Source organism: Oryctolagus cuniculus, chromosome 3 (genome assembly GCF_964237555.1).
Source record: "Oryctolagus cuniculus chromosome 3, mOryCun1.1, whole genome shotgun sequence".
NCBI classification, from domain to species: domain Eukaryota; kingdom Metazoa; phylum Chordata; class Mammalia; order Lagomorpha; family Leporidae; genus Oryctolagus; species Oryctolagus cuniculus.
In genome coordinates this window covers 122,094,574-122,119,875 of record NC_091434.1, presented here as the reverse complement: position 1 = coordinate 122,119,875, position 25,302 = coordinate 122,094,574, and the positions used below count along the sequence as shown (strand labels likewise).

At 41.2% G+C, this 25,302-nt stretch overlaps 1 long non-coding RNA gene across 1 annotated transcript; it reads left to right on the top strand.

Moving 5' to 3' along the window:
- The first annotated feature begins 864 nt into the window (after nucleotides 1–864).
- On the top strand, nucleotides 865–23,426 carry LOC138849018 (uncharacterized). The gene is made up of 2 exons (XR_011387341.1): nucleotides 865–2,295; nucleotides 14,918–23,426. It is a non-coding gene; the product is annotated as an uncharacterized lncRNA (long non-coding RNA).
- The last annotated feature ends 1,876 nt before the right edge of the window (nucleotides 23,427–25,302 follow it).

The following is a 25,302-nucleotide window of genomic DNA, read 5'->3' as shown; positions in this document are numbered from 1 at the left end:
CCATTTTACCCAACTATTAATCAGAATAAAATTAATGAATAGTACAGACTTTCAGAGAGTCTACTGTTTTTTGGGTATTATGCTAGACCCTAAAGATACACATATAGTCCCATTACATTCCATGCCTGCAGGAAACTGGGAGACATATAAGCAAATAAATTATAATATTGTGCAGCAAGGGCAAAAGGCGAGGTGAGCACAGGTGGAAGGAATAATGTACGCTGTGAAGTAGCAAGGAAGATTTTCCTGGTGGAAGGATAGATAAATCTCCATGGGGGTAGGGTGGAAGGAAAGCTAAGCCAGCAGCATGAACTAAAGAAACAAGTGTGAAAAGCACAGGGTAGTTGGGGAAGAGCAAGTCTGAGTGGAAGGTGAAGAATGAGGGGCAAGGACCCAGGAGGTCAGCAGGGTCAGAGCCTGTCAGGCCATATTGCTGATTCTATGGGGAGGAAGCAACAGCAAAAGCTTTTTGATCAGGGAAAACACATGAATGACTTGTAATTTCCAAAGATTATGTTGGCCGCACAGGGGAGACTAACCAGGTGGGAGGTTAGCTACAGGCTGGAAAACCAGCCTAAACTACAGCAGTGGCAATGACAAAGTAGTGCAAAGATGAGAGAGATTCTGCAGTAAGGCACATCACAGGGACTTCACACGTAATTCAATGTGTGGTTGTGGGGAAGAAAGGGGAAGGGGAAGCTAAGGAAACATTGAGAGTTACTTGAAAATCTTTGACATCGGAGGAAAATCTGGATAAATTAGAGAATGAAGGAAACCAAGGGGTAATGCTATGATTTGGCCTCTTCTTGCCCAAACTTTGGTTATGCTCCTCTGAGAGTCTTCTTACCCACTTTGGCCCAGTATTATATGAATGAAATGCATAGTTTGTGTTTCTTAAATAAAAGGTTTCTAGAAAAAAAGTAAAATCAAAGTAAACCTTCTTAAAGTCCAGTTTTTGCAGGAATCCTGCCAAGTCATTTTAGAAAGAATCTCCCACCCTTGATAAGAAATCGCATGCATATGCTTTCAGCAAGAATCGTTTTGCGTTGGTTTATCAAGAATGTCCCGCACCACGGATGTCACGTTAGTAGCTTTCTACCTACTGAGCACTTGCTGTGCTGATGGACTGTGAATCCCAGCTTGTCTTTGTTGTATTGGATCTGAGGCTGATCGCCATCCCCTGTGGTGGTAGTCTTGCCATCTGTTCCAACACTTCCGAATTGGGTTCCTTTGCCATTTTAACAGGGGTCAGAAGCACTTTTTTCTTTACGGAGAGAAATCTCTCTCTCAAGATCTCCTTTAAGGTGTAATTTGGCCACACATCTTTCATTTGGCCGGCTTAGACACTGAGGGGGTTTGCCAGGCATTATGATGTACACAATTCAGCCACTTGTGCCACAAGACCCTAGCAAGCTGGCTCCCCAGCCTCGATTTCAAAAAACTTGTACTGACAGTCTAGCACCCACGATGTTTGGAAACTCATACATTTCCCTGCCTTGAGGACTTCACAGAAATCGCACGGGTGCGCGTGCGCGTGGTGGTGGGGGGTGTCTGATGTTTTGACACTCAGGAGAAGTTGTGGAATGCTGGTATAATCTTGAAGATGAAGACTAGCTAAAATTACTTTTCTACTTTCCTCACTTCAACATAATTGCAAGGTCACTTAAATAGAGAAGCTGTTGCAACTCTCTAAATTCACCGCTGTAGCTGAAAAGCTGCCCTTAACAACATGCAAAGGAATGGCATGGCTGTGTTGTAATAAAACCTTTTCTTGGCCATACTGAAGTCTGAATGTCATGTCATCGCCACGTATCCCCAAACATACTCCCCCCCTCCCCTTTTTTAACCACTGAAAAATGTGAACAATCAGTCTTAGCTCAGAGCTTTTCAGAAACACGCGGGGCTGGCTGATCTGGTCCACATAAAACGTCGGAAGTAATTTAAGCAAAGAGTATTAAGTGTGAAGCCACTTGTGACAGTCTGTGCTAACTTCCGACACGCTAAAAGGTGTGAGAGGGCTTTCGTGCCACATTTGGTCCGGATGGCCATGCCCAGGAGAGGCTGGGCGAGGTGTCGCTAGGAACCGGGACAGCAGCGTGGGGGACCCTGCTGTCCACCTCCCGGAGGGCCGTGCGTCACTTCCGCTGCGGGCGGGGCGGGGCCGAGTGGATGGTGCCCTGGCTCCAGCGCCCAGGTTTGTGTGGGAAGCTCAGCTGATGCGGGCCAGCTGGGGAGGACGTCAGTGCCTGGAAGAGTCGACCGCCGCTGCCACCAGTGACCGCGGCCTGCATCGCGGTTAGTGACCGTGAGAGGACAGGAGCGGGATGATGGGAGGCCAGCTGGTTGTTCTGGGCGCCTGTCTGGGGCCACTTCCAGAATAAGACGGTGGGGTGGAGAAGTGTCTGGCGTGGGGGAGGTCCCGGGACCGAGCTTGCGAGTCTGGGGCGGATGGGTGCGCAGTCCGTCGGCTCTCTTCTCGGGGGCTGTCGCTGCCCGAGACGCGCAGGCTGTCCGGGTTCCTCATGCTGCGCCCCGTGGCTCCTGCGCCAGCGCTGGCCCTCCCAGCCCAGTCCCTCCTGGAGTCGCCGTCAGAGCGGTTTCCCTGTTCTCCATCACTCTCAGCCGCGTCTGTGTGCGCCTGTGCTTCTGCTGCTTGGTGTTTTTATTCATCAGCGATTTCTTTTTGGCTCCGCCCACAATCGACTCTGTCCCTGCCTTAAGCGATTTAGGTGGGTTGAAGTGTGAGCGCTTTCAAAGGCGAAGCTGCAGGAATCAGGGAGTCGCCGTGCTTCCAGTCCTGGGTCGGTTCTGCCTGCGTGCTGGGAGGACCCTGGGACAAGGAGAGCTTGAAAAGCTTAGGTGTGGCGTGGGGACTGCCGCAGAATCCCATGCAGTTTCCGTTGACGTTTGTATCCAGGTTCTGTAGTCCTAACTTTTGAAACTTTTACAAGGACTCAAGTGTTTTTGCAATGGATCAAGAAAATAACGTTATGCCATATTAACATTGTACTAGTAACGCAGTATCATATGAAGAATTTTTATACCTGGGGATTTTAAAAAATATATACTCAGCACGGAACTGACAGCTTATGCCTTGGAAGGATGTCAGATCAAGCCCACTGTTGTCGTTTTGTAAAATCGCTTATGCAGACTAGTTGTCCTTTCAATAGAAGGTTATCCTACTTCATAATTTTTATTAATGAAATGTCTTTTTTTAAAAAGATTTATTTATTTCTTTGAAAGAGTTACAGAGAGAGGAGAGGCAGAGAGATAGAGAGAGGTCTTCTATCCTCTGTTTCACTCCCCAGTTGGCCGTAATGGCCGGAGCTGTGCTGATCAGGAGCCAGGAGCTTCCTCTGGGTCTCCACTGCAGGTGCAGGTGCCCAAGCACTTGGGCCATCTTCTGCTTTCCCAGGCCATAGCAGAGAGCTGGATCAGAAGAGGAGCAGCCGGGACTAGAACCGGCACCCATATGGGATGCCGGCACTTCAGGCCAGGGCGTTAACTCGCTGCGCCACAGCGCAAGCCCCAAAATGTCTTCTTAATGTTGATCCTGTTCTTCTATTTCTGTCTGAGATCTAAGTTAAAATCTTAGAAACACCATCCTTTGGTGAGTGAGGTGGAATGAAAGGAACAGTGCCTCTTAGTTTCCAAGTTCACTTGTTTCCCACGCAGAGTTGGTGCAAGAACAGTCTGTACTTCGGGTAGTTTCTCTCCAGTGAAGACAGGGATTGTGCAGAGGCTGGGCATTGCTTCACTTGGGTGGGATGTATATTTGTAAAAAGGTCAGAGTTAGAACACCTGGCCTTTGAGACCTCTCTGTCCAGAGATTTCTTAGCTCTAACTGCCTCTCCTGTCTCATGGGTCTTATTGTGTTCGTTATGCATTATTCTGGGAAGCAGCACCGTCCTGATTTGGTTTCCAGCGTGCCGACCTTCTGGCATATCTTCTCTCCTGTGCTGTAGTTTTCTTGGAAGGCTTTTCTCCTTTTGCCTAACTCTGGATCGTACTCAAAGCTCTATCCGTGTCCTCTATTAGTCAGCATCTTAACACAGGAAACCCAACGTCTGTGAATATCCTAAAATGTCATGGAAAATACAGTGGTTTTTTTTTTCCAAATAATCATTTTTCACCGAAGAGGTGCTTTTATCAGATGCCATGATCCCCAAATACTCAAGTGTTATTACTGCAAACTGTCCTTCCTTAAGTCCAGGCAGCCTTCCTCACTGTGTTGCTAACTTAACATGTAAATCCACATTCTGTTACATTGCCATTTAAGTGTCCCACCCTTACTTCTTCCTGGAAATCCAAAAGAAAATCTACTTTGCCTCTCCAATTAACTCCTTCCTGGATTCTTTATAGTCACAGGTGACATTCTCCCCATGTCTGATTCAAATCCTCCCAGTGGGCCCGTGCTGTGGCATAGAGGGTAAAGCCGCCGCCTGCAGTGCTGGCATCCCTTATGGGTGCTGGTTCCTGTCCTGGCTGCTCCACTTCTGATCAAGCTCTCTGCTATGCCCTGGGAAAGCAGTAGAAGATGGCCCAAGTCCTCGGGCACCTGTACCCATGTGGGAAGACCCGGAGGAAGCTCCTGTCTCCTGGCTTTAGATCAGATCGGCACAGCTCCAGCCTTTGTGGCCAGTGGATGGAGGATAGATTCTCTCTCTCTTTTTCTCCCTCTGGCTCTCTCTCTCTCTCCCTCCCTCCCCTTCTCTCTCTGTGTAACTCTAACTTTGAAATAAATGAATCTTAAAAAAAAAAAAAAAACAGATGAAACCTCACAGTTCTCATGTGCCCTCTCTTTCCTTACAGCATCCTTGGTTGCCTGCTTTCAAAATGTGCCTCAGTGTGGCCCTCCTCTCCAACTGGCCTGTTAATTCAGGTGCTTGTCACTTCTGTCCTGTGAAGTCATTAAGTGGCATCTTCTGGGAATTCATTCTTTCCATCCTCAACTGGGTCTCCACTGGCAATCCCCTTAATCTCTCAGGCTAAAATTCCATTCCTTTCCCTGCTGTTTGGGCCAACCTCTGCATTCTGTATATTCCTCCCTTGCATTTTTGACAGTTCTGTCTGTCTTGCTCTTCCTCTCAGTCCTTGGTGGTACCTCTTAACTATTCATTCTTCCCCGTATCTGTTTACAGTCTAACTTTGGTTGTGGCTGACTTTACTCTCAAAACACTTACCTTCCATTTACTTGTGTTGTGATTTGGGAGCAGTTAATCTCATTGATTTTGTTGATCCTCTCTATGTTTGAAAACTTTTGCTCAATAGTTGTAGTTTCTGAGAGAGGAATACTGAAGTCTCTCATCATCACCAAGAAATTCTCTAATCTCCCTGTAATAGTTTCCATTTTGGCCGCATACACTGTATTTCAGTGTATTTCACACTGTATTTCAGATCAATGGTACATTCATCATCAGTCATGATGGTTGCATCTCATTGGAAGGAAGCAATGTAAACATTTTACCACAGTCAAGGCTGACATTGTGCTGTCTTCTGCCTGAGCCTTGCACCCATTTCTCTGATTCTTCCCTCCCTTACTTCCCTTCATCCACCTTTTCATTCTTGCTCTTCCTGAGTATAGAAAGCTCATTTCTTGCTCTGAAGTGTTGATTGCTTTTTTTCTCTGTCTAGAATGCCTTTTATTTTCCCCTCAGATTCTTTTAATAATTTCCCTCCTTGGTTCATTCAAGTCTCCACCAAAATGTCAACTGATTTCTTCCTCTGACCACACGATCTAAAAAGCACTCTGGGTGCAGGCAGCTGGCATAGCAGTTAAACTGACCCTTGGGAAGGTTGCATCCCATACCATAGGTGTCTATGTTAGTCTCAGCTCTATTTCCAATTCCACCTTCCTGTTAATGCACGCCTGGGAAGCAAAAGGTGATGACCCAAGTTCTTTGTGTCCCTGCCACCCACAAGGGAGACCTGAATTGAGTTCTTGTCTCTCAACTTTAGTCTGCATGAGTTCTGGCCGAAGCCAGGAGCCAGGAGCTTCTTCTGGGTCTCCCACTCGAGTGCATGGGCCCAAGGACTTGGACCATCTTCTACTGTGTTCGCAGGCCATAGCAGAGAGCTGGATTGGAAATGGAGTATTGAGGACTTAAACTGGTGCCCATATGGGATGCTGGTACTGCTTGCAGCAGCTTTACCCGCTATGCCACAGCACTAGCCCCCTGTTCTTTTTATTTTTATATTAATGCCTTTCCCTTACATTTACATTAAAGAGCTTTTTACTTTTGGTTGACTATATAGGCCTAGTATGCCATTTTTCCCATTTATCTTCAACAGTTCTTGTCATTATAATTTTGCTGTGTCTAAGAACTAGCATGTGGCTCAAATTTTCATTTCTAAAATTTTTCTGTCCCTGTTTACTATTGGTACAGTTTTCTTTTTGTCTCCTTTATTTTGTTCCTTCTGTTATGTCTGTGAACATTTGGACTTACTTAATTTTTTTCTAGCAGTATATCTTGGTTACACATTTTCCTGCAAGGGTGTTTGCTGCTCCTCTCTCTAGGTGATGGTTCATTTCCTTGGGTGTTTTGTAACCATTATGAGTTAATCTTCAGTGATGATTGCTTAGTGTGGGAGTCTTGCTTCCCTGGGCTTTGGAAGCTTCTTTGCATGGTCCTTTCAGTTGATTCTGTAAGGAGGCCCATGGGTCTTTGAACCAGAGAATGTTGTGACTACAGATCCAGGCCTGTGGTTTCTCTTGAACCTATGCATTTCCCCCTGCTGGTTTTGAGCATGACTTTTTATCCATGAGTACTTTGTATTTTTATCAAGTATTTCTGTGTGTAGGGTTGTATGGAGATAAAATAGAGGAAAGAATTAGTGAACTTGAAAATAGAGGACATTAAAATAAGCAGTTGGAGGAGGAAAAAAGAGTTGAGGAATGAATAAAGCTTATGGGAATGTAGAGACAGTAAATGACCAATACCTGAGTTATTGGGGGTTAAGAGGTCCTTAATATGGGAGGGAGAGGAGAACCACTAGATTCCTAAAGCTGTACCTATGACATTCGTATTCATTAAATAAAAGCTTTCTTAAAAAACACAAAAAATAAAAAATAAAAAAAGAAAGTCCAAGGACTTGAAAGAATATTCAGAGGTAATGATGGAAAACTTCCTAAACTCAGAGAAGGATACACTGTCCAAGTATTCAATGTAATTTGTAGATACTGTACTAAGAACATAATAATATTCCCTTCCTCTCTCCTCCTATTTCTCTCCCACCCTCTTCCTTTCTCCATTTTAGTTTTTGAGATAACATATTTTGAAATTTCATTACAGAAAAAAGGCTTACTACTTCACAGAATAAGTTTAACAAATAAAAAGCAAACAGACCCTTGTTTAGTGTGAATATAGACAATGGCAATATACATTAATTGAATAGAAAAATGACCATTTTATCCATATATAGTAAGTTACAAAGTAATCACAGATCATGAAAACTACAGTAGTATAAAATTCTTAACTATTGGTTTGACAAAGGTATAAAACAAAGTTACAAAACTAATCTGCAGGCCGGCGCCGTGGCTCACTAGGCTAATCCTCCGCCTAGCGGCGCCGGCACACCTGGTTCTAGTCCCGGTCGGGGTGCCGGATTCTGTCCCAGTTGCCCCTCTTCCAGGCCAGCTCTCTGCTGTGGCCAGGGAGTGCAGTGGAGGATGGCCCAGGTGCTTGGGCCCTGCACCCCATGGGAGACCAGGAAAAGCACCTGGCTCCTGGCTCCTGGCTCCTGCCATCGTATCAGCGTGGTGCGCCGGCCGCAGCGCGCCAGCCGTGGCGGCCATTGGAGGGTGAACCAATGGCAAAAGGAAGACCTTTCTCTCTGTCTCTCTCTCTCACTGTCCACTCTGCCTGTCAAAAAAAAAAAAAAAAAAAAACAAAACTAATCTGCAGGGCTGGTGCGCCTGCAGTGCCGGCATCCCATATGGGTGCCAGTTCACGTCCCAGCTGCTTCTCTTCTGATCCAGCTCTGCTGTGGCCTGGGAAAGCAGTAGAAAATGGTCCAAGTGCTTGGACCCCTGCACCCATGTGGGAAACCCAGAAGCTCCTGGCCCCTGGTGTTGGATCAGCTCAGTTCCAGATGTTGCAGCCACCTGGGGAGTGAACCAGTAGATGGAAGACATTTCTCTCTGTCTCTCCCTCTCACTTTCTTTAACTCTACCTCTCAAGTAAATACAAACCTTTAAAAAAGCCTAAATTTCAGCAATACAGATACACACAGACATTTCTGGTTTTTTTTTTTTTTAATTTTAGCTCCCACATATATGGGAGAACATGCAGTATTTTTCTGGGAACCACATATTTTTATTTTTGCTTAAATATTTATTTATTTGAAAGTCAGAGTTACACACAGAGAGAAGGAGAGGCAGAGAGAGAGAGAGAGAGAGAGAGAGAGAGAGAGGAAGAGAGAGAGAGGTTTTCCATCCACTGGCTCACTCCCCAGGTGGCTGCAAAGGCCGGAAATGTGCAGGTCTGAAGCCAGGAGCCAGGAGCTTCCTCTGGGTCTCCCACGTGGGTGCAGAGGCCCAAGGATTTGGGTCATCTTCTACTGCTTTTCCAGGCCGTAGCAAAGAGCTGGATCAGAAGTGGAGCAACTGGGACCTGAACTGGCACCCATACAGGATGCTGGTACTGCTGGCGGTGGCTTTACCTCCTATGCCACTTCACTCAATAAGATGTCCTCTAGTTGCATCTATTTTACTGTAAATGGTAGAATTTTGTTCATTTTTATAGTTGAATAATATTCAATTGTTTATATATACCACATTTGCTTTATCCATTGATCTGCCAGCAACATTTGTTGAAGAGACTATCCTTACTGCAATAGATGGTTTGAGCATTTTTGTAAAAAATCAGTTGGTTATATGCATGTGGATTCATTTCTGGGCTTTTTCTGTTCTGCTCCATTGATTTATGCATGGTTTTTATGCCAGTATCAAGCTGTTTCTTTTGACAAATAGACCAGTAAAATGTAAACAATAGATTTTCTTAATTGATAAGAATAAAAGAGGTAGAAGTTTAAATAGTAAACTAGAATATGAAAATACGCACAGTATAATGCATAGTCCTATAAAAGAAAGTTAATGCCTTAAAGTGTCTTTTTGCAATCTGTAAGTTTGGCACTTTTTTTAAATTGTTACTTTTGGCTGGCACCGTGGCTCACTTGGTTAATCCTCCGCCTGCAATGCTGGCATCCCATATGGGCGCCAGGTTCTAGTCCTGGCTGCCCTCTTCCAGTCCAGCTCTCTGTTGTGGCCCGGGAGTGCAGTGGAGGATGGCCCAAGTGCTTGGGTCCCTGTACCTGCATGGGAGACCAGGAAGAAGCACCTGGCTCCTGGCTTCAGATCAGCATAGTGTCGGCTGTTTGGTGAGTGAACCAGCGGAAGGAAGACCTTTCTCTCTCACTGTCTGTAACTCTACCTGTCAAATAAATAAAAAAATTGTTACTTTTTATTCATGATTGTTGGGATTAATTCAGCAGTGACATTAATTAATTAATTAATTAATAAGACAAAGAGAGACTCAGACATTGGCAACAATTTTCCTAGGGATGGCCCCCAACATCCCTAGGACCTTGCACCAGGTACCACTTCCTAAACATTTCACCAGCTCCTAACAAAACTACCCTAGAGACCAAGCCTTTTTCACTTGGGCCTTTGGGGAACATTCAGCATTCAAACTATAGCACATATTCATCTGTCTCAAATAGTAGCATTGAAGAGATGGCACACAGATACTTTTCAGCTTACACAAAATACATCAACATGATTAAATTACATGAAACCTATGTATGTCCTTAGATATCATCTGTTAGAGTAAAGCACATACATCCTTCAAATAATAAAAATAAGAAAGGAATGGGAAGCACTGGCAAAGCCAGAAAGGGAAAGGAAGGTTCAGAAGGGAATAGAGGGGCATGGGGGGAACAGGTTAACATCTTCCTTTTTCCAGGTGGGGAATGCTTATTCAAAATAGGTTATATTAACTTACAAATAGTGAGGCACAAGTGTGTGAAGCATCACATTGTTATCATAAATAAACTGAGGTAGATATGTGCAATATTTATCCAGAAAAAATAGTCATATTTAATTTTTAAACTTTCCTTAGGGTTTATTTATTTGAAGGACAGGGAGCTGCAAAGGGAGACAGAGACAAAGAAGAATTCACCATCTGCTCATTACAACTGCTCAACAGCCAGGGCTAGGTCAGGCCAAAGCAGAAGCTAGGAATCCAATCCAGGTCTCTCACATAGGTTGTGAGGACCCAACTACTTGACCTATGACCTGCTGTCCCCCAGGTTGCATGGCAGCAGGAAGCTGTTAGAAGAGCAAAGCCAGGACTGGAGCCAAGGCACTGGGATATGGTACGCAGGTGTCCCAAGCAGCTTCTTCATTGCTCAACCAAATGCCTGCCTTAAAGTTAACATTTTCAAAATAGTAATGAATGAACAGGAGTAGAGGGATTTTTGGTTTACTCCAACAAGTTAACATCATTCAAGTCATTTATAAACAACAGAAATTTATTCCCAGAATTGGGGCTGGGAATCCCAAGATTAAGAAGCCATTGGATCCTGTGGTCTGTGAAGTCCCACTTCCTGATTTACAGACCGTGCCTGCTCAGGGTCTCCTCACAGAGCAGAGGTGAGTTTCCAGGGTCTATTTTACAAGGCATTATGTTGTGATCCTATTCATGAGGGTTCCCTCTAATGACCTACTCACTCCCAATGGCCCCACTTCTAATAGCCTGGGTACCAAACTGAGGCTTCAAGATTTTGAGTTTTTGGGTAACACAAACATTCAGCTCCTAGCAGCGAGATATTTAATTTCTCATACAGAATTAATCAAGTCAATCCCCCAATTAGTTGTTCATCATGCTAAGCTATATGGGATTATTTCACCTCTATTTTTACCATTGATAAATACTGTCATTCCCTAATGGAATTTTATTTATTTACTTAATTTATTTGAAAAAGGCAGAGAGAGAGAGAGAAAGAGAGAGAAAGAGATGCCCCATCTGATGATTTATACCCCAAAGCCTGCAACAGCCAAAGTTGAAGGCCAGGCTGAAGCCAGGAGTTGGACACTCAATCCAGGTGTCTCATGGGGGAAGCAGTGACTCAACTGCTCAAGACATGATATTCTGCCTCCCAGGGTCTGTACAAGAAGAATCCTGAAATCAGGGGCAGAGCTGGAAACCAAAGCCAGGCATTGTGACTTGGGATGTGGGCATCTCAAGTGGTAACTTAACCCTGGCATCAAATGCCTGCCCCAACATTGTCATTGTTTACATTGGCACCATTGAAAACAAAGGGTGCTGAGCATGAACCATTGAGAACATCAATTTAAAAGGACTGCAGCACAACACTATGTGCCTTCTATATATATGGAAGCCACCTCTAGCTCAGCCTCTGTCAGTTTGCTTTTAGTTCAGCCTCTCCTTTCTTTATAGTCTCCATGGTAACAGGGTTAGTATTAATGAGCCAGTTAGCAAGATGCTCATTTACCCATAGAATTACTGAAAAATGGGCTGAAATATAGTGCCAAAAACCTGTGAGCCTAAACTGATAATAAAAGAAGACCATGAAAAGTAGAATAGGGAGGAAAAGAAAAATAGGACATGTAGGGCCAGCATCGTGGCATAGCTGATGAGGCCAGCATCTCAGTGTCTGTCACACTGGCATCCTATATGGGTGCCGGTTTGTGTCCCAGCAGCTCCACATCTGAGTCTTCTCCCTGCTGGTTGCCTGGGAAAAGCAGTGGGTAAAGTGGGTAAAGTCACTGCCTGAGGTGTTGGCATCCCAAATGATTGCCAGTTCAAGTCCTGGCTTCTCCACCTCTGATCCAGCTCCCTGCTGATGGCCTGGGAAAGCAGTGGAAGATGGTCCAAGTACTTGGACCTCTGTATCCACATGGGAGACCTGGAAGAAGCTCCTGGCCTTGAGACAGCCCAGCTCCATCCCTTGTGGCCATTTGGGGAGTGAACAAGCAGATGGAAGATCTCTCTCTCTCTGTGTGTGTGCATGTGTGTGTGTGTGTGTGTCCCTGTCTCTTTCTGCCTTTCAAAGAAGTAAATAAAAATTTTTTAAAAGGACAATTGATTAAAAATTCTCTAAGTGACTAAGAAATCTAACATCTTTGATTTTCCAGGTAATTGACCCCATTCAATGCTGATTGCATTAGTATTAGCATAAGCTTTCAGTTGAGTTCTTTTGCTTTGTTCACACATGTATTTTCCCATGTAGTATAAATCCTAAGGCAGCATGCTCCAGGAAACCTGTTGGAAATGAGTGCACGATGTGTCTTTTTTTTTTTTTTTTTTTTTTTTTTTGACAAGCAGAGTGGACAGTGAGAGAGAGACAGGGAGAAAGGTCTTCATTTTGCCATTGGTTCACCCTCCAATGACCACCGAGGCCGGCGCACCACGCTGATCCGATGGCAGGAGCCAGGTGCTTCTTCTGGTCTCCCATGTGGGTGCAGGGCCCAAGCACTTGGGCCATCCTTCGCTGTACTCCAGGGCCACAGCAGAGAGCTGGCCTGGAAGAGGAGCAACTGGGACAGAATCAGGTGCCCCGACCGGGACTAGAACCCGGTGTGCCGGCACCGCAAGGCAGAGGATTAGCCTAATGAGCTGCGGCGCCAGCCTGTATTTAAGTCTTAAAATATTTCAATTCTTTTTCAGCCACACATTAGTTTATAATACATTTGTTAATTGTATATGAGTGAAAGTGGTTGTTGATCATGGAAGTGCGATTAAAAAGGGCAATTGCTTAACAGTTGAGTAGAAGAACTTTTAATGGCCAGTTTGGAGAAGGATTGTTCATCCTAGTAATAATTAAAATATCTTATCCTGATACTTTCTGGTAATATCCTTTTATTTCTAGTAAAACTGAAGAGGAAAACAAGACTTGAAAAATAATGACCTATAACCACTCTTTTCAATAAAGCTTTCAGCATCATGTATGTAGTATCGAAGATGAAATTCTGAGTTATGAACACTTTAGGGGTCAATCTCAGAAGGTTTAGTTTTAGACATGTCTACATGATTCTTTGTTGCTTATATTTTTTTACAATACACCAACAATGTTATATGATAAAGTATAGAAGTTTAAAAAGTTTTTTATATAAAATGGGGCAGGCATTGTGGTACTTGGGACACCTACAACACATATTGGAATGCTGGTTTGAGCCAAGCTACTTTTATTCCAACCCAGGTTCCTGCTAATGTACCCTGAGAGAGACCAGAAGACAGCTTATGTGCTTGGGCCCCTGCCACCCATGTGGGGATCCAGAATGGAGTTCTGAGCTTCTGGCTTCAGTCTGGCATAGCCTCAGATGTTGTGAATATTTTTATGGAGTGAATTAAAGTATAAATAGAAGATATTAGATAGAGAGAGAGAGCTTTCAAATAGATAAAAATAAGTAAACATTAAAAACATAAATGAGCATAAAATAAAATGAGTGATCAGAAAGTATCATCTCATAGTATAACTTCAAGAATCTCTCTTTCACACATCGGGGAGACTCTGCAGGACATTGGCATAGGTAAATACTTCTTGGAAAAGACCCCAGAAGCACAGGCAATCAAAGCAAAAATTGACAAATGGGATTACATGAAGCTGAGAAGCTTCTAAACTGCAAAACAAAAACTCAGCAAAATGAAGAGGCAACCAACAGAATGGGAAAAAATTTTTACAAACTATGTAATTTATAAAGGGTTAACATCCAGAATCTATAAAGAGCTCAAGAAATTCAAGAACAGTATAAACAATCCAGTTAAGAAATAGTCAAAGGAATTGAACAATTTTTCAAGAGAGAAAATTCAAATGGCCAACAGTTGGAAAAATGCTCAGGACCACTAGCCATTAGAGAAATGCAAACCAATACCACAATGAGGTTTCACCTCACTCCAGTTAGAATGGCTCTCATACAGAAATCAACAAACAAATGCTGACAAGCATGTGAGGAAAAAGGTACCTTGGTCCACTGTTGGTGGGAATGTATACTGATACAGCCACTGTGGAATACAGTGTGGAGGTACCTCAGTAATCTGAATATAGACCTACTATATGATCCAGCCATCCCACTCCTGGGAATTTACCCAAACCAAAAGAAATCAGCTTCTGAAAGAGTTATCTGTACACCCTCCACCCCCATTCATTGCAGCACAATTCACAATAGGTAAGATACGAAGTCAACTCAGATGTCCATCAGCTGTTGACTGGAATAATAAATTATGGTATATATACACTATGGAGTACTACTCAGCTGTAAAGAAAAAATGAAACTCTGTCTTTTGCAACAAGATGGTCTAAACTAGAAACCATTATACTTAGTGGAATAAGCCAGTTCTAAAAAGACAGATACCATATGTTTTCCCTGATCTGAGGTAACTAATAGAGTACCTAAAATGTAATATATTGCAGTGAAATAGACACTATGAGATTATATGATTGTATATAGCCCTTGTCTCTTCCTTTGAGGAACAGTGTTTTTTTCATAATTATCATTCATTTTTATTTTTTTCTTTTGATTTTTCTTCATACTATTTGTTGAAATCTTTTACTTAGTGTAGGGTTAACTATATGATCATTAACTAAACTGAAAATATATCTGTAAAATTAAGAGCGGGAATGTGAGCAGGAGGAAGAGGAAGAATTGTAGTGTGGGTGGGAGGAAGGGTAGGGGGAAAATGTCACTATGTGCTTAGATCTGTATATATGAAATTTGCATAACTTAAATAGAATTTAAAAAATAAGCTCTTTTCTATATATATTAATCACTTCTGTATCATAATCAAGAATGCCTTAGATTTGATTAAGTATCATATATTCAAAAATTACACTGAGATTTTAAGTGTTTTTGTTATATACTCATATTTAGTCTATGTTTACACTAATATTTTTCCAGTGTGCAAAATGAACTGAACAGACCAGAGCCAGGTAGCCTGTGACAGGGTGCACCAGGACCCAGACACAGATGAACAGAAGAACTGAGAGGTAAACTTCATGATCAAGGGGAAATGAGCATTCTTCATTGTTGGAAATGTAGAAAATTGATAGCAAGTTATGGTTGCTTCATGAAATATCTTGAGAGTCAAGTGAATATGGGGTCTGATGAAAACTTTTGGCAAGGAAGCGGAAAAAAAGTAACCAAGAATCTGTGGGGCAAAAGGAGAGAAGACAGAGACACACTTGCAACCAGCTGCCACCACACAGCCAGCTGCCAGCTCAAAGCAAGAAGAAATTGCCATGCACCCCACTGCTCGCAGTATTAGCCAAGGTGGAATTCCACAGTCACCCACTGACTATTACTTCAGCCTGGAGAGCTGACTGGGGTCTGAGCAACTGCCAAGCTTGGAGCAGGAAGTGACCTTGCTTTCCTCTTCTCCCCTCCCCACCCCTGCACAGTGCCCCTCTTTTCTGCTCCTACCAGCATCCTAGTCAGAGTCTGGGCAACGTGTGGAACAAAGGTCAGATCCCCTCCATCCCGCATCTGTAAGAGTGTTTGGGCATTAGCCCCAGAGCCACACTCGTGGACTATACGTGAGCAATGAGGATTCACTTTAAGCTGCTGGGGGCTATCATCAGGAACAGCCCATAAAAAAATCTGCTCCCACCCTGGGAGATCTGTGTAATGACCCCATTATACCCTGCAAAATCAGCACTGTAATAATTCAAATTCTAAATTTCTGGATGCCACTGGGATCGAACCATTGGACATAGGGAGGAACCTATCTGTATTCCACCTCTCTGGACTCATACCCTCCCTGGTAAAATCTAATGTATATCTTGTAGTCACTCTATAGTTCTGGAACAGGATTCCTTTCACATCCTCTAGTCCTAGGACTAGAGCTGTTGATATCATAAGCCACAGCATCAGCTGGATTCTCCAAGCAGGACTTGAGGAAGGGTGCATCTGTATGACATAGTCCTAGAGCCACAACATCTGGTACCACAAGTCCTGGCATCACTCAGGCTTGTCAATAGGACAAGAGTGCAGCCACCCTTGGTCCCCTCAGCAACATGAACAAGGCTCTGGTTATGACATTCACCAAAGAGAACAATACCAAATTCTCTGTGGGCCAAAGATACACACCCAAGGAAACCCTTATTTATCTGAAAGCCATACTTCTGTCCCAACACACAGCAGACTAGTCCACTGTGTCACTTATAGATGCAGTGACATTGAGTAAGACAAAAGAAATTACTCAGAAACTACACTCCTGGGCCCACCTAGAACCAAAGCCAAAGCAACAAGCCAAGTGATACCCTGTACTCCGGCTAAACTACAAGCTCTTTTCCAATAAAGCCTACTCCATAAAGAAGAGATGAACACTCCAGATGTGCAGAAATCAACCCAGGGACACAGGAGACATGAAGAAGCAAAGCAGTATGATGTCTTCAAAAGAACACAATACTCCTCTAGAATTAGATCCTGAATTGAAGGAGATCTGTGAAATGACAAATATAGAATTCAAAATAATGATTGTAAGGAAACTCAATGAGATGCAAAATAATACAGATAGGTTAAAGAAATGAGGAAATCAATGAGTGACATGAATGCAAATATTACTAAGGAGATAGAAAGAACCCATTAAGAAGAACCAAATAGAAAGTTTGGAGATGAAATCTTCAATCAGTGAAATAAAAAATATAATTGAAAGCATTGACATCAGAATAGACCAAATGGAAGAAAGAATTTCTGACCTCAAGTAGAAGGATTTTGAAATAATCCAATCAGACAAAACAAAGAGAAAAGAACTACAAAGAAAGAAGAAAGGCTATGAGAAATATGGGATACCATTAAATGACCGAATATGCATTTTATAGGTAGTCCTGAAGAGACAAAAAGGAAAAAGATATGGAGAAATCACTAAATGAAATAATAGTTGAAAATTTCCCAGGTTTTGAGAGAGACATGAATATCCAGATACAAGAAGCAAAAAGAACAAGGCAACCGAAAAAGGTCTTCTCCAAAGCATGTTGTCAAAACATCAAAAGTTAAAGACAAGGAAAGAATCCTAACAACAGTAAGAGAAAAGCTTCAAGTTACATATAAAGGAAAAACCAATTAGATTAACACCAAACTTCTCAGTGTAAAACTCACATGCCAGAAAAGAGTGGGATGGCATATTCAAAGCCTTAAAAGAAAAAATAACTTTCAACCAAGAATATAATATCCAGAAAAGCTATTATGTAAAGATGAAGGAGAAATAGTGTTTTCCAGATAAGCAGAAGCTGAGAGAATTCACAACTAGACCAGTCTTACAAGAAATTCTGAAGGGTGACCTGCATTAGAAGTAAACAGGAGGGGCCAGTGCTGTGGTGTAGCAGGTAAAGCCACCAGCTGCTACATCATATGCTACTCCCATATGGGTGCCAGTTCAAGACCTGGCTGTTCCACTTCTGATCTGGCTCTCTGCTATGGCCTGGGAAAGCAGTAGAAGATGGCCCAAATCCTTGGGCTCTAGCACCTGTGTGGGAGAACTGGAAGAAGTTCCTGTCTCCTGGCTTCAGATCAGCGCAGCTCCAGCTGTTGCAGTCATTTGGGGGAGTGAACCAGTGGAAGACTTCTCTCTCTCTCTTTAGTGTAGACCTAAAATATCTATACTACCTCTGCCTCTCTGTAACTCTTTACTTTAAAATAAGTAAATAAATATTTTTAAACAAACAAAAAAAGCAGTAAACAAGAGACACATGTTACCACCAAATTCATTTCCAAAGCAGGTAGAATCATCCAATCAACAAAATGGCAGGTCTTAGTTCTTATCTAACAATACTAACCTCAAATATGAGTAGGTTAAATTACCAACCAAGACTTAGGTTGGCTGAAATCCATTCTATAAACAAAACAAAACAAAACCCTGTGACCCCACTATATGCTGCCTACAAGAAACTCGTTTCACAAAAAAAAAAAGATAGACACAGACTGAATGTGAAGGGAAGGGTTGGAAAAACACATACCAGGGAAATAGAAACCAAAATTGAGGAGGCATTGCTATCCTGATATCAGATAAAGCAGACTTTTCTTTCAACTTTTATTTAATAAATATAAATTTCCAAAGTACAATTTTTGGATTATAGTGGCTTTTCCCCCATAACCTCCCTCCCACCCACAACCATCCCATTTCTCACTCCTTCTCCCATCCATTCTTCATCAAGATTCATTTTCAAGTCTAGTATCTGCTAACACCAACCGATAGAATAAATAAAGGGGAGAGTGATCCAACATGGGAAGTGAGACACTCAGCAGACTCATAGAATGGCTGATGTCCTAAATAGCACTCTGGCCTCAGAATCAGCCCTAAAGGCACTCGGATCTGGCTGAAAAGCCCATGAGAGTATTTCAGGCATGGAAAGCCAAGACACTCTGGCAAAAAGATCTCTGTGAGTGGGATCCCAGTGGAAAGAACAGGTCTTCAAAGAGGGAGGTGCCTTTCTCTGAAGGGAGGAGAGAACCTCCACTTTGACTATGACCGTGTCTAAACAAGATAAGAGTCGGAGAACTCAAGGGGCTTCCATAGCCTTGGAAACTCATAACTGGTGCATGGGGAGATTACTGATGCCATAAACAGGAGTGTCAATTTGTAAAGTCAACAGCAGGAGTCACTGTGCACTTACTCCTCATGTAGGATCTCTGTCCTTAACGTGCTGTACACTGAGGCTTAATGCTATAACGAGTACTCAAACAGTATATTTCACTTTATGTTTCTATGGGGGTGCAAACGATTGAAATCTTTACTTAATGTACACTAAACTGATCTTCTGTAAAAAAAAAAAAAAAAAAGAAATTATCAATTCCCAACTTGACTCTCACTGGGATTAAACATGACAATAGGTCTGATCTGATTTCATCATCATTTAAAAAAATCATCTATTATTTTTCACTTTATGTTTCTGTGTGGGAGCAAACTGTTGAAATACTTACTTAAGGTATACTAAGCTGATCTTCTGTATATTAAGATAATCGAAAATGAATCTTGATGTGAATGAAAGGGGAGAGGGAGTGGGAAAGGGGAGGGTTGTGGGTGGGAGGGACGGTATGGGGGGGAAGCCATTGTAACCCATGAGTCGTACTTTGGAAATTTATATTCATTAAATAAAAGATAAAAAAAAGATTCATTTTCAATTATCTTTATATACAGAATATCAGCTTAGTATATACTAAGTAAAGATTTCAACAGACTTCACCTACACAGACACACAAAGTATAGAATATTGTTTGAGTAGTAGTTTTACTTTAATTGACATAGTACAACACATTAAGGACAGAGATCCTACATGGGGAGTAAGTGCACACTGACTTCCATTGTTGATTTAAACAATTGACACTCTTGTTTATGCCATCAGTAATCACCTGAGGCTCTTGTCATGAGCTGCCAAGGCTATGGAAGCCTCTTGAGTTCAAAAACTCTGATCTTATTTAGACAAGGCCATAGTCAAAGTAGTTCTCTCTTCCCTTCAGAGAAAGGTAACTCCTTTGATGGCCCGTTCTTTCCGCTGGGATCTCACTCACAGAGATCTTTCATTTAGACCATTTTTTTGCCACAGTGTCTTGGCTTTCCATGCCTGAGAAATTCTCGTGGGCTTTTTAGCTGGATCTGAATGCCTTAAGGGCTGATTCTGAGGCCAGAGTACTGTTTAGGACATGTGCCATTCTATGAATCTGCTATGTATCCCGCTTCCCATGTTGGATTGTTCTATCTTTTTTAATTCTATCAGTTATTATTAGCAGACACTATTCTTGTTAAATTTATCCAAAGAAGTGAAAGATCTCTCTAATGAAAATTATCAAACACTGATGAAATACATCATCAGGACACACCAAAATGTAAAGGTATTCCTTGCTCATGGATCGGAAGAATCAATATCATTAAAATGTCTATGCTACCTAAAGCAATCTACAAATTCAATGCAATTCCTATCAAAATACCAATGGCATTCTTTACAGAACTAGAAAAAGCAATCCTAAAATCCATATGGAATCAACAAAGATTCAGATTAGCCTAAGTGATCTTGAAACACAACAATAAGCTGGAGGTATCACAATATCTGACTTCAAAGCATACTACAAAGTTACAGTAATTAAAACAGCATGGTACTGAAACAAAAAGCAATACATAGATCAAAGGAACAGAATAGAGAGCCCAGAAATTAATCCACATGTATACAGCCAACTCATTTTTGACAAAAATGCTCAGACCATACAGTGGGGTAAGAATAGTATCTTCTACAAATAGTTCTGGCAAAACTGGATTTATATATGGAGAAAAATGAAATCAGATCTATACCTCTCACCATTCACAAAAATCAACTAAAGATGGATAAAAGGCCTAAACTCAAGACCTGAAACTATGAAGTTGCTAGACGAAAATGTAAGGGAAACACTGCAAGACATTGGTGTATGGTATGGCTTCTTGGATTAGACCCCTACCCACACAGGTAACAAAAGCAAAACTTAAATAAATGGGAAATATGAACTCTGAGACTTTTGCACAGCAAAGGAAACAATTAACAGAGTGGAGAGGCATCCAACAGAATGGGAAAATATAATTCCAAAACACTTATCTGACAAAGGATTAACATCCCAAATATATCAGCAACATAAAAACTCAACAAAAACAACCAATCCAGTTGAGATATAGTCAAAGCACTTTAATAGACGGTTCTCAAAAGAAGAAATACAAATGGCCAAACAGTATATAAAAAATGTTCAGCAAAACTAGCTATCAGGGAAATGTAAATCAAAACCACAGTGAGATATCACTTCACTCCTGTCAGAATGGCTAAAATCCAAAATCAGAGTGTAACAAATGCTGGTGAGGATGTGGACAATGGGGAACATTATACACTATTGGTGGAATGGAAATTAGTGCAGCAATTGTGGAAAACAGTGTGGAGATTTCTTAAAAACCTAGAAGGAGACTTGTCATATGATATACCCAAAAGATATGAACACAAAGTATCAGTGTTAGCTGCACCACCATGTTCAGAACAGCACTGTTCACAATAGCCAATTTTGGAACTAACCGAGGTATCCATCATCAGATGAATACAGAAAATGTGGTATATATGCACAATGGACTATTATTCAGCTATAACAAAGAATGAAATTCTAGCATTTGCAGTAAAATAGATGCAACTGGAGGATCTCTTGATTACCTTAAAATTTACTATGGATAGGTTAAATGGTCATTTTTCCTAATGTTTATAGCCATTGTCTACATTCCACTAAACTAGTCTTTTTGATTTTTACTTTTATTTGGTGAAATATTAAGCTTAAAATATGTTATCTCAGCAACTAAATAGTAAACAGCCAGAGAAGAAGGAAGGAGATTAGGAGGGAATGAGGTGGGGGGAGAGGAGGATGAAGGGAGGAAGGGAATATCATTGTGTTCTTAACATTGTATCTATAAATCACGTTGAATGTTAAAATCAAAAATCAAAATAAAAAATAAAATAATGAACTGAACGTGCTGTCAATTCCATTCTTCCATATCTAGAAAGAAACAGAGTTGTATTAGAACCCACATCTCTCTGATTTTAAGGCAGTTATTCCTAATTACAGTGCCTGCATATCTTACACTTATAGGTATAAATCATCACCTAGTAAGCTTGCTAAATATTTAGAGTTAGGAACTATTCTCCATGCTATTCTGCTTTAACAGGTGTAGTTCACACTCTGGAATATGTATTGGCAATGAACATTTTGCAGCAGGATGTCTGTAAACTTCGCTACTCTCTTCTAAATCAGATGATGATAAAAAGAACATCGTCCTGGTACATGATCAACAATATACAACAGCAAAACAAACTAGAGTCTTGTTCTCTAAGTTCTTTTTGCAAAAACAAGATACTTACTAGAATCTGGGGAAAAATAGTAAAGGTACAAGCAAAAATTCCAGGTACACATAAAAATTTTATAGATAAAAGTGAAGGACACTAGCTGCAGAGGTTAGGAAATTTAAAAGTAGATAGACAAGTGTATGACACTTCTAGCGAGTGTCAGTAGATGCTATCAATGATTTTACCAATTCACTGTGCATCCAACCCACAAAGATGTTAAGAATAAGTCTCAGAATATTTAAAAAAGTTCAAAATCACTGATTAATTTTAGGTGATGGGAACACAGGGGATGTTGATCAAATTGTCTTGTTTATATTTTCTTCCTATGTATGCAAATAATGCTTTAAGATTATATGACTATATACACTTTTTGTGTTTATAGAACTTTTTTTATTTTTTATTTAGTAAATATAAATTTCCAAAGTACAGTTTATGGATTGTGTTTATAGAACTTTTATCCTCACTGAGGATTAAATGTCCAATAATTGAAAATCATCTAATTTCCTTAAAAAAACCTACATTATTTTGATTCTGTTGTCTTCATAGTAAATGAAAACAGTACTTTAACAATTAAATACTTTCAGGTAAGACAGCATTCAGGTACATTCATCTAATTTCACTGCTCGTGTCCCTTTAAAAAGTCATTAAAATTACACATTTTTAAAATACATAAGATTAGTAAAGTAATAGTCACAGAGTCAGAATGTTGATGAATCCCTGTTAAAAAAAAATGGACATAGAGTGATAAGAGAAAAGAGATGCCCACCTGGTAATACAAAGAAATATCCAACATTAAAGTGAACAGGAGGAAAATATGAAAGTGTTTTACTTAGAAACCTCAATTAACAAAACTGGAATGGAAGCCCAATTATGGGGCATGTACAACTAAATCCAGCACCTTGAGGAAGTACACCAGACAAAGGACATCACAGTGACTTTAGATTCTGTACTAAAACTTTTATCAGCTTATATTTGATAGCAAGGATTTCTTGCTACCGAACAAAATGCAAAATTATTTGACACAAGTACCAAGCTAATAACAGCCTCTGCTCTAGCCCAACCAATCTCCATGTTCCATATTTGCCATGTGAAAACCTTTAAGAATTTTCCCTTAGATTCATTGGAATGAACTATTTGAGTATACTACAGCAGGAGTATAAGCAATTGGACAGAAATTATTGCAGTTTTCTCAAGAAGGAAATGCTCATTAAGTAATCATCATCTTAGGGTTTGGTGCTGTGGTGTAGCAGGTAAAGCCGCCGCCTGCAGTGCCAGCATCCCATATGGGCACCAGTTCAAATCCCAACTGCTCCACTTCCATTCCAGCTCTGTGATATGGCCTGGGAAAGCAGTAGAAGATGGTTTAAGTCCTTGGGCCCCTGCACCCATATTGGGGTCCTGGAAGAGCTCCTGGCTCCTGGCTTTGGATCGGCACAGCTCCAACCATTGCGGCCGACTGGGGAGTAAACAGGTGGATGGAAGATTTTCCTCTCTCTCTCTGCCTCTCCCTCTCTTTCTATGTAATTCTGACTTCTAAATAAATAAATAAATATATAATTCTTTAAAAAAAAGTAATCATCGGCTGGCGTCCTTGCTCAATAGGTGAATCCTCTGCCTGTGGCGCCGGCACCCCGGGTTCTAGTCCTGGTCGGTGTGCTGGATTCTTTCCTGATCGCTCCTCTTCCTGTCCAGCTCTCTATTATGGCCCGGGAGGGCAGTGGAGGATGGCCCAAGTGCTTGGGCCCTGCACCCACATGGGAGACCAGGAGAAGCACCTGGCTCCTGGATTCGGATCAGCACAGTGCACTGGCCACAGCGCGCCAGCCACAGCAGCCATTGAGGGTTGAACCAACGGAAAAGGAAGACCTTTCTCTCTATCTCTCTCTCTCACTGTCCACTCTGCCTGTCAAAAAAAAAAGTAATCATCTTTTTTAAAAAAATTTATTTAGTAAATATAAATTTCCAAAGTACAGTTTATGGATTACAATGGCTTCCCCCCCCCATAACTTCCCTCCCACCTGCAACCCTCCCATCTCCCACTCCCTCTCCCATTCCATTCACATCAAGATTCATTTTCAATTATCTTTATATACAGAAGATTGATTTAGTATATATTAAGTAAAGATTTCATCAGTTCGCACCCACACAGAACATAAAGTGTAAAATACTGTTTCAGTACTAGCTATAGCATTACTTCACATTGGACAACACATTAAGGACAGAGATCCCACATGAGGAGTAAGCACACAGTGATTCCTGTTGTTGACTTAACAATTTGACACTCTTGTTTATGGTGTCAGTAATCTCCCTAGGCTCTAGGCATGAGTTGCCAAGGCTATGGAAGCCTTTTGAGTTCGCTGATATCGATCTTATTCAGACAGGGTCATAGTCAAAGTGGAAGTTCTCTCCTCCCTTCAGAGAAAGGTACCTCCTTCTTTGGTGGCCCGTTCTTTCTACTGGGATCTCACTCGCAGAGATCTTTCATTTAGGGTTTGGTTTGGTTGTGTTTTTTTTGTTTTTTTTTTTTTTTGTTTTTTTTTTTGTTTTTTTTTTGTTTTTTTGGTTTTTTTCGCCAGAGAGAGTGTTTTGGCTTTCCATGCCTAAAATATTCTCATGGGCTATTCAGCCATATCCGAATGCCTTAAGGGCTGATTCTGAGGCCCGAGTACTGTTTAGGACATCTGCCATTTTTTATTCTATCAGTTGGTATTAGCAAACGCTAGTCTTGTTTGTGTGATCCCTTTGACTCTTTGACCTATCAGTATGATCAATTGTGAACTGAAATTGATCACTTGGACTAGTGAGATGGCATTGGTACATTCCACCTTGATGGGATTGTATTGGAATCCCCTGGCACATTTCTAACTCCACCATTTGGGGCCTGCCGACCTACAAAATAATCATCATCTAAAAGGCCTCACTAAACATACAAAAATATACTCTAAATAGAAATAGACTTTTTAAAAAAAATCTCTGAAACTTCTTATAAAATTGAATTAATTGGATAAGAAACATTGTAGAACATGTCATTTTTTCATTGTGGTTAAGAAGAAACTGCATCTGTAGAATTTAAAAGAAGTCTTGATTAGGAATACCGTAAAATTAAAAAAAAAAAAACACCTTAGTGGAAGTCAACAAATAAGTTAAATTAAAAAGGAAGCAGAGAATAGCAATTTGAAATTTAAAAATAAAAAGATTCTGTGAAATAACCCTGAAGATTTTTACTTAATGAAAAGGGAAAACTTTAAATAAAAAATTAAGAAGAGCTTTAATAGAAATCTGTTTCTATTAATGTGAATATGGCTACAGGTATAGGAAGAAAAAAATCCGTAAGTCATTGAAGAAATTGTAAGATAGTGAGAGTTTGGCCAAAATTTCACAAAACCTTGAGCCAAGAGAAACAAGGAAAAAAATTTATCCAAATTCTTTGGCATTTGCTAATCCTGG